The sequence below is a fragment of the Salvia splendens genome, chromosome 15 (genome assembly GCF_004379255.2).
Source record: "Salvia splendens isolate huo1 chromosome 15, SspV2, whole genome shotgun sequence".
Taxonomy (NCBI): Eukaryota; Viridiplantae; Streptophyta; class Magnoliopsida; order Lamiales; family Lamiaceae; genus Salvia; species Salvia splendens.
In genome coordinates, this window is record NC_056046.1 from 8,406,397 (window position 1) to 8,416,390 (window position 9,994).

General features: G+C 32.8%; 1 long non-coding RNA gene across 1 annotated transcript; it reads right to left on the reverse strand.

The window, feature by feature from the left end:
• Positions 1 to 8,481: 8,481 nt before the first annotated feature.
• On the reverse strand, positions 8,482 to 8,888 carry LOC121768269. The gene is made up of 2 exons (XR_006043337.1): positions 8,836 to 8,888; positions 8,482 to 8,717 (listed from the first exon to the last, which is right to left on the reverse strand). It is a non-coding gene; the product is annotated as an uncharacterized LOC121768269 (long non-coding RNA).
• Positions 8,889 to 9,994: the final 1,106 nt, after the last annotated feature.

Genomic DNA, 9,994 nt, shown 5'->3' on the forward strand with positions numbered 1-9,994 from the left:
AAAGAAAAATTGTGGATTCCAACGTATATATAGTTACTGGGTATAACTCGCTCGCATTTTAAAAAAGAATAATGCTATGCGGCCACGTTATGGCCAGCCATAAATTAATTAAATAATAAAAAAAATTGATTTTTTTTTCAAATTTTTGATTTAATACTACTTGATTTTACTTTTATATCATCTTCATTACATGTTGTTGCTCAACATGTTAGTATTGCTCTTTCGTAGTTTTTGCTCAACTTATTACTACTGTCATTTCTTGATTGTTGCTCAACGTATACAGTAATTCGTGATATTAATGTGTTTTACGTAATGGAATTCAAAGATAAGTATCAACTCACAAGTCCATTCACACACATATAAGTTTATATCGGTAATTCTAATTTTTTTATACATGTAAATGGACTAAATTAACTCTTTATGGCCGGCCACATTATGGCCATTTAGGCATCACTCTTTAAAAAATACTCCCTCCGTCCGACTCTACCTTCCTTTTTGGAACGTCCCAATCATTTCCTTTTTTGGTATTCTCTCTTACTATTTCTCTCTACTTTGTTAAGTCTCTTGCTTTATTCACTTTTTACTTAACTAACAAAACTCCATTTCCTTAAATCATGTGCCGAAAAGTTTGTGCTCACTTATCTTGGGACGGAGAGAGTATGTATAGATAGAAAATATTCGTGAAAGGTGAATTTCACTAATTTTATACTCCCTCCGTGACTCCGTCGCACTCTCTCTATTTCTTAAAATTAGAAATACAACTTTCTCTATTTTTTCTCTCTCTTATCTTATTATCTCTCCATCACTACATAAAATTATACGCCGAAATACAAATGCTCCAGAGGGACGGAGGAAGTATATAATGTTCTTTTTGTACTATAAATTTCTTTCATATATATCAAGCTTTTTATAAAATACTTATGTTGTCTCGACCTAAGTGAGACGTTTATATTTTGGTAAAAAAAAGAGAATGACCGGAGAGAAATTAGAGACTAGTGGTAAATGATGCATTGACGAAACACCAGAATATGTGATAAAGATAAAATAAACAAAAAGGAGTTGTTCTTTGATGGAGTAAGTATTATTTAAAGAAATGGTTGTTCATAGCATTAATAAAGTCTTGAACACGTAAAGAAGTGGATAAAAGTATGCCCTCCTTAAGTTTTGAGTGTGCCATTAATATAGCTCTTTCTAGTGAATCGTACTTACTACTATAATAAATTGGTAAATTTAAAATTCTAACAATAATGCAAAATATTCAATTTGTTTGATAAAGCTAGCTAATCACACGTGAATTCGCTTATCTGAAAACTCAAAGTATTATTGTTCAATTACTGTAAATATTCCATCTAAATATTCACCAAATATCAGTCGCTAAAACGTGCCTAATCTTAATTGGGCCTTTACCCCAGACTCAATAGCCCATTCTTCTCGGCCGCGCCCATCTCCCTTCATCGATTTCGAAGTTTTACTTTTTGATAAGTGAATTAGTATAATAATTTTTATTTTCAAATAGTATCGAGTATTTATTTTTTATTAGACAATTGGATTTGTATTTCTATTTAAACAAATTAGGGTTCGTACGATGAAGGAACATCTCTCGAGTTAGCTTTATGATATAACTTTCAAAAAATAGAAATAAACGGTTAAGGGACGGATTAGAGACTCAGAAAAATCGAGAATGTAGCTTTATCCTCTACAAAAGTAACGCAATGTATGAGATGAATAACGCAGCGAATGTAGAGGTGGATGGAAGAGCTACTTCTGCTTCACCAAACACGCTTTTATCTGCTTCCTGTAGCAGCATGCGAAGCCGAAGACGATGGCTAAGAGCAATGAACGCATATCGGGGACGAACGTACAGGCATTTTAGAGAGAGATATCTATTCGACTGAGTTTTTTTTTATTTGGTTTGATTTCATTCCATCTATTTTCTTTAAATATGTTTATGTAGGAAAATGATTAATACCAAATCCAGACCAAGTCTTGTCTTGTCCATGAGATTTGACAATCTAACACCATATCCAACAGTACTGCAAAACCTAAAATGCAGTAGAATAATACCTCCGACTGCAAAACCAATCTCATTATAGGTTTTTGAAGAAAAAATACCTATCTTTAGGTTTGCACTAAAAGTATACCAAAAACACTTTTCAAAGTTTGAATTATTGCATTCAAGTCCAAATCAATTCATATTTATCAAAGTAGAAGAAGAGAAGGAAGAGAAATTAAAATATAGAGATAGGAAAACTTACAGAAGCAGGCGGCGTGGAGTGGAGAAGAAGAAGATGTGAAAAAATAACCTAATTTAATTTTATTAATATTTGATTAGTTATTAAATAGTGCTCTAGCCCATATTAGTATTATAGGAGTATTATTCAACACAATTGGAAAATAATAATCTATTACTACTATACAAAGAGAGCCGTTATTTTATTCCAAAATACAAAATCCAATTTTATTACATAGATTAATAACTCATTGTACATATCATATTGAGTTATATTAATTAATAAATCTCATTATATTATTTAATTTAATTTAATTTAAGATATTGACAAAGTGTTATGAGGTTAGTGTATAATTTAGATAAAATATATAGGTACGATTGAAAAGTATAAAAAGTTAGTGGGTGAGGAATATTCTTTTGAGTTTGAGTTTAGTGTAAATGGTTGGAGCAAAATCAATATTTAGTGTGACATTTACACTAAAATAGGCTTGGGTTTAGTGTAATGGTTGGAGATGCTTTAATGATCAATAATTAAACAAAAATACGGAGTATCATTGTAAAGCAGTTTTATATTATATTATAAATTTTAGATTTAAGGTCACGTTATGATCATTTTATGTCATCCTTACTATAATGACCTAAAAAAAGGCTAAAATGACTTCCGTATGCTTTTTCTGTAATTTTGTATTAAGAATGAGTTTTGCATAGATCAAAACCCTATTTATGTATATCACAAATTTTTAAACGTAGCAAATGAGCATCAAAGTTTTCATTCCAACTTTATTCTTACTATTTTTTGTCATTTAATTACTGAGTAAATGCCAAAATTGGTCAGGAACATATGTTCATTTTACGATTTTGGTTCTAGACATTATCTTTTGAATTTTTGCCTCTCAAACATTTCAACTCGGATCACAATCGGTCCAAATTTAACTGTTCTGTTAAATTTTAATAGTCAACGCTTTTAATCTCGATTTTGACCAAATTAAGCTATCAAGTAAGATTTTTAATTATTTTGAAATTGAAATCTTATATTCTAAATTATTTATTCTAAATAAATGAAACAAAACACACTCCTTTGGTGCAGAATGATTTTCTTCTACCTCCTTGCAGGCGAGCTCGCCGGTTTCCCCATTAAACCTCACACACTCTTCCTTTTATATATCCACACACACAAACGCACACTACCCATGGCTATTCAGAAATTCCACAACGCCACCGGAAAAATGACTCAGCTCTACCCGAAAATCATCCACGTCAACCTCCGGTGGAGCATCGCCGAGAAAGTCACCGTCCTCCGCCGCTTCTTCCGCTTCGTCTGGGAGAGAGTCCTCGTCTGCTTCGTCAGGATGCCTAATTCTTGATACCGCTGCTTCTCCACCAGAAGAGTCCCCTCCTCTTCTTCTCCTCCAGCGCCTCCTCTCGATTCCGCCGCTACTACGTCGTCTAGCGGCGGATACGACAGCGACGGCGACGATTCCGATTTAGTCTCGTTGAAAATCAGTATACTGAGGGATTGCGAGATTGGGAAAACTAGTTTTGTGGTGAATACTCAATTAATTAAGCTCTTGTTTCTATCGATTTGTTAGCTGCTTATCGGATCACAATTTCAATTAATTTGGTTAAAATCTGGATTAAAAACGTTGATTGTTAAAATTTAACGGAACAGTTAATTTTAGACCTATTGTAATCCGAATTGAAATGTTTGGGATATAAAAATTCAAAATATAATGTCTATGATCAAAATCGTAAAATGTGCATATGTTCAGCACCAATTTTGGCTTTTATTCTTAATTATTCTAATGTTATTGTATTGAAATTTTATATACTTTCTTATGTAAATGACAATATTAATTACTAAAACTAATCATAAATATTGATTTAAAAATTAGAAAAAACGAACACAATAAAGATAATAATTCTTTCCTTTCAAAATAAAAACTCAAGATAAAAAGGTGGAACTACTATAGAACAATTAAATAATTAGAAGAATGCGAAAATAAGATAAATATTAATACTAGTAGCTAGAACTTCTTTCATCAAAAAAATTGCAACAATTATTTTCTTCTGTCCGTCAATAACAATTTAGTTACTTTAGTCACTTTTATTATGGAACGAACCGAAATAACAACACATATCAGTTCTTAACTGAATATTAGAAATTAATATGTTTTGTAACATCGATTGATATTGATGTGTAAGTGAAATGATGTGATTTTAGTTCTCAGAATTTTGACTGGAACCACCACCATATATTTCCAAATTTATAACCAAATATTTTAACCATATATCTTTGTATATTACGTTAATGTATAGTTCATTTTTTTATTTAATCAAGATCCAAATTAATTTGTTTTGGCATTCGACCCCATTTTAGATTAATTTATTGTAAATGTTATGCTATATAGTATGATGCTTTATGTAAGTATACTATATGCGAGCTCCGTACTCGTTTCATGTTAGTATTATTTATTTTATTCATTTAATTTGATTCTAATACTTTAAAAATTATTATTGATGTCATTAGTTACATAAAAATTAAAGCTTTAATTTTCTCTATAACTTCGACAAATGAATAGAAGAATAAATTGACCTTTAATTTTCATGTCATTTGGAAATTAATGACCTTTGAATATTATCACATAGTACAAAATATCCTCATGCATTGCGTGGGTGATATGCTAGTTAAAAGGACGAATAACACCAGCACCACTCATATCTCAAATATAAACAAAGAAAGAGATAATACCCCAATTATCATACCTTTTTCCTTTTAAAAGTACAAAAAAGAAAGAAGAGCGAAAACACTAAAATATCTCATAACTCATCGTTACAATATACATACATCTTAGTTATTCCAATTTAGGATGAAATAAAACAACATACGGAGTAATATTTAAAGTAATAATACCAACACCACTCATATCTCAAATACAACCAAAGAAAGGAGTTCTTTCTTTTTTTGTTAAAGCATATTAATTGAATTCCATTTTAATGAAGAAGATTAGATTTATTCCGAATAAGGGAGTGACGCACAAGGGTTATGCGTCGTTCAACGACGCATAAGGGTTATGCGTCTTACCCTAATGACGCATAACCCTTGTGCGTCACACTGGTTAGTATTCCCGCCTATCACGCGGGTGACCTAGGTTCGATCCCCGGCAACGGCGCATTTTTTAAGTGATTAGTATTTGATAAAAATGAGTTATTCTAAACATTTTTTTTTGGCAAATACATATTACTTTTTGCAATCATCAAATCAATATATATATATATATATATAGGGTAGTGATCAATATATAACTAATCTTAAGTGTATAACTAGAGAACAAATCTCAGCCACACATCTCAATACTCCAAATTAATCTCATGGCTTAGCTATTTTTACATGTTTTAAATAAAAAGTAATTAACAAGGGTATTTTGGGAAATCATATTCAACTCCAACCATCTCCTTCAATTTTCCAACTCCAATTCACACTCCATTATTTAATTCTGGCGGAGTACGGGGAGCTGGCAGACACGGCGGTGCACGGGTGGTGGTGATTGGGAGGAGTGCGATCTCCTGCAGGGGGCTTTTTTGGGTGCTGAAGCTGGTCTCGGAGCTGGGGATTAGCCGGGAGAGGAGAGCGGCGCTGGAGCGGCTGATTGGAGGGATGCTCGATCAGGCGAAGCTGGATGACCTTCTGGTGTCCGGCGGCGGAGGAGGGGTGTATGATGTGAATTTGGTGGTGAGGGTGATCAGATTGTTTGTGTATCACTCAATTTTTCCAACTCCAATTCAATTCGGAAACCATATTTGGAGTTTCTGAAAGATTAGGATAATTTCTATATACATCTATTTAATTTTTTTAATCACCTGATTTTTTTTCGTTCTTTTACAATTAATTGTGTTAATTATTCATATGAAATTAGTTGTGGTGATAATTATTCAACAAACCTAAGTCCAATGCATTCGAAGTCCACCCAACACAAACAGTGGGAATAATTGTGTTAACTCCAACAAACCCGTCTTAACCCATCTATAAAAAATATTACTCTTAATGAAATCAATTACATATTCATGTGACTGCCGGAGTAGTTTACTGAAATGGCCGGACAAGAGTAATGATTCATTAATTAATTAATTGATGTAATTAGTTGATTTATAGGTTAAATGTAATTATTTAAATGTAGTGTTTTTAATTCACTGTTGTTTACAAAACACATCACTCTTATTATGATTTTACTTCACTCTTGTTTACAAAACACATCACTCTTAGCATGATTTTACTTCACTCTTGTTTACAAAACACATCACTCTTATTATGATTTTACTTCACTCTTGTTTACAAAACACATCACTCTTAGCATGATTTTACTTCACTCTTGTTTACAAAACACATCACTCTTATTATGATTTTACTTCACTGTTGTTAACAAAACACATTACTCTTAGCATGATTTTACACCACTCTTGTTTACAAAACACATCACTCTTAGCATGATTTTACTTCACTCTTGTTTACAAAACACATCACTCTTAGCATGATTTTACTTCACTGTTGTTTACAAAACACATCACTCTTAGCATGATTTTACTTCACTATTGTTAACAAAACACATCACTCTTAGCATGATTTTACTTCACTCTTGTTTACAAAACACATCACTCTTATTATGATTTTACTTCACTCTTGTTTGCAAAACACATCACTCTTAGCATGATTTTACTTCACTCTTGTTTACAAAACACATCACTCTTAGCATGATTTTACTTCACTCTTGTTTACAAAACACATCACTCTTAGCATGATTTTACTTCACTCTTGTTTACGAATCACATCACTCTTATTACGATTTTACTTCACTGTTATTTACAAAACACATCACTCTTATTATGATTTTACTTCACTCTTGTTTACAAAACACATCACTCTTATTATGATTTTACTTCACTCTTGTTTGCAAAACACATCACTCTTATTATGATTTTACTTCACTCTTGTTTAACAAAACACATCAGTATACCACTTCTCTCATAACATCAGTGATACAATTAAATTCAAAAGTAGGAATTGGGACCTTAGGTTTATGCGGAAGATTATCAAATTAAAATTTGTATGCGTCACAAATTATTTCACTTAACTTGTATATATAAGATGTAAGTCCATGAATTTGGTCTGTAAAAGAGAAATTATATCATCTAACTTGCACAACTTGTTTAATTAATTTTGCCGTCCATCAATTTGCTAATTTATTATGCATTACTTGACTTTCTGTACTCAAAATCTCCACTTGAAGCTTTTTAAAGGAAACACATCCAATGAAATGATTAGATCTAACTTTACTATATCTTCGACTTCGAATCTGTAATTATTGATTGAATTCAACTACTCCGCCGCGTCAGAGCTGCCGTGCAGAAAACATCCGAGTTTGTCATCGGTGGGGATATGCGCTCACTGCCTCAAGGACAGGCTGGTGAAGCTGGTCTGCTCGGAATGCGGCGAGCAGCGTCTCTCTTCCTGCTCCTGCTCCGACGTCTCCTCCTCGCAACGCAACTCCTGCAGCACCATGGAGGTCGACAGCGTCGGGAGAGTCTCGTTTCTAATCGAGAACGACAAGACCGATCAGCCTCCCAAGCCTGCACGAGAGGAGAGATCGGAGCAGGTCATATTCCAGCGGTGGAGCGCCAGCAGCTGCGTCGAGGTGAAGAAGACGAACGGATTTTGGATTGAGTTTGCAATGACATAACCTAATTTTGGCTGCCAATGACCAAAATACCCTTGCTTTGTTATTATGGAGTAAATTTGTGATTGAGGGAACTAATATCTCATTAAATTTGAAAATTAATACTAGCCCTTGATTTTCTTAATCTTGTGGATGTGATTTGTTCTCTAGTTATTTGGTTAAGGGGTGTTTGCCATAGATCACTACCATATATATATACTATAACTTTTCTTGCTCAAATCAATATACTAACTTGTCTTGCTAGGCTAAGATTTTGACTTAGTAAATTTTGTACGTATTTTTTGGATTATAACTTGAGTCTAAGTCTACACACACAATCGTGAAATTACGTGAGAGACGCAAAGAGAGAGAGAGGTGAATTATTGAGGGATGAGACTATAGAATATGTGTAACACCCCTTACGCGGTTAGTTTTAACCGAGTAAGTGACGTCACCTTTCGGTACGATCGACAAACAAAACATGCCTATTTTTTTTTTCAAACACTAAAAAAACAACACTATCATAAAAGTAACTAAACCTGATAACGCAACTATTTACTACTATACATAACAAAATATCGATAACCTGTTTCGATACATATATATATACAACTCCATTAGCAAAAAGAAGGTTATAACCTTACATTTCCAACTAACTACAAACAACCAAAAGTTAGCCTAAGCATGCCACGTGAGAACTCCAACTTTACCAGCAAAAAGGGAGGGTAGTGACTTGACACGTGCTGCTGCCAACTAGCGAGCTCACTCGCTTCTATACTCTGCAAGAGGGAGAAGAAAGGGGGGTGAGCTTCGAAAAGCTCGTAGTGTAATCGCATTCCAGAATAAAACCTCTACAACTTCAATCCATATCACTATCACAAGTAAACACTTTATTACCTGGAATGTCGTACAACACATATTCCGTGGTGGAGTGATCGGAGCTGTCACGGTGGCTGATCGGAGGGAGTAGAGACTGTTGAATATTTTTACAGAGAGGAAGAGAGTGGCGTGGAGAGAGCACGAAAGAAAGAGAGGAGAAGGGTGAGTTTTTTTTTATTTTGCTTCTAATTCTTAAATCCCTTTTCTTTCCCCCTTTTCCCCAACACTACACGTATCACACCTTTCTTTTTCTTTTTCTTTTTCTTTCTCTTTTCTTTATCCTATCTTCTCTTCTATTTTCAATTTTTTTTTCTATATTATTTGAATTTTTAGTCTAATTAATAAAACATGTATAAACTACTAATTAAAAATCTAATTTCTAACTCTAAACTTCTATAAGATTGGGATATTACAATATGTGTTAATAAAAATTATGGAATTATACTGTTCCTATTAAAAGGGTGTTTATATATAGGTGGCTTTCATATTAAAATAAACATCCGATAAATTACGACAAGTATGCGATGCACACTTCATGATTGGCAATTTGAAAGTTCATATATTTAATATTTTTATTTTATTTTTACATTTTATAAATTGTGACAAGAAATACGATTGGTCTGCTAAATGATTTACAAAAACCAAACCTTTTCAACAAAGAAAAATGATAGATATAATCGTCGTTGTGCAAACAATATGCGTTCATATAAATATTTGTCAAATTGATTATCAATTATCATTGAACTATGCATGCAATTATACATATATGAAAGGTTCAATTCAGATAAAAAGAGTGGAATTTTTTTTAAAAAAATAATAGGAACTCTCCTACTTTTATATTGTGGGCATTAATTTGATAGGGCTAAAGATAAATTTTAATTATATTTATAATATGGATTGATGCATTTAATTATTTATTGAATTTAATTTTTTAAAGTTTGTGTTGATTTTAAAGTAATCGAGGGTGATAAACATAGACAATAAGAGTAATATGTATTTGCCAAAAACAAATGTTTAGAATAACTCATTTTTATCAAATACTAATCACTTAAAAAAATGCACCATTGCCGGGGATCGAACCCAGGTCACCCGCGTGATAGGCAGGAATACTAACCAGTGTGACGCACAAGGGTTATGCGTCATTAGAGTAAGACGCATAACCCTTATGCGTCGTTAA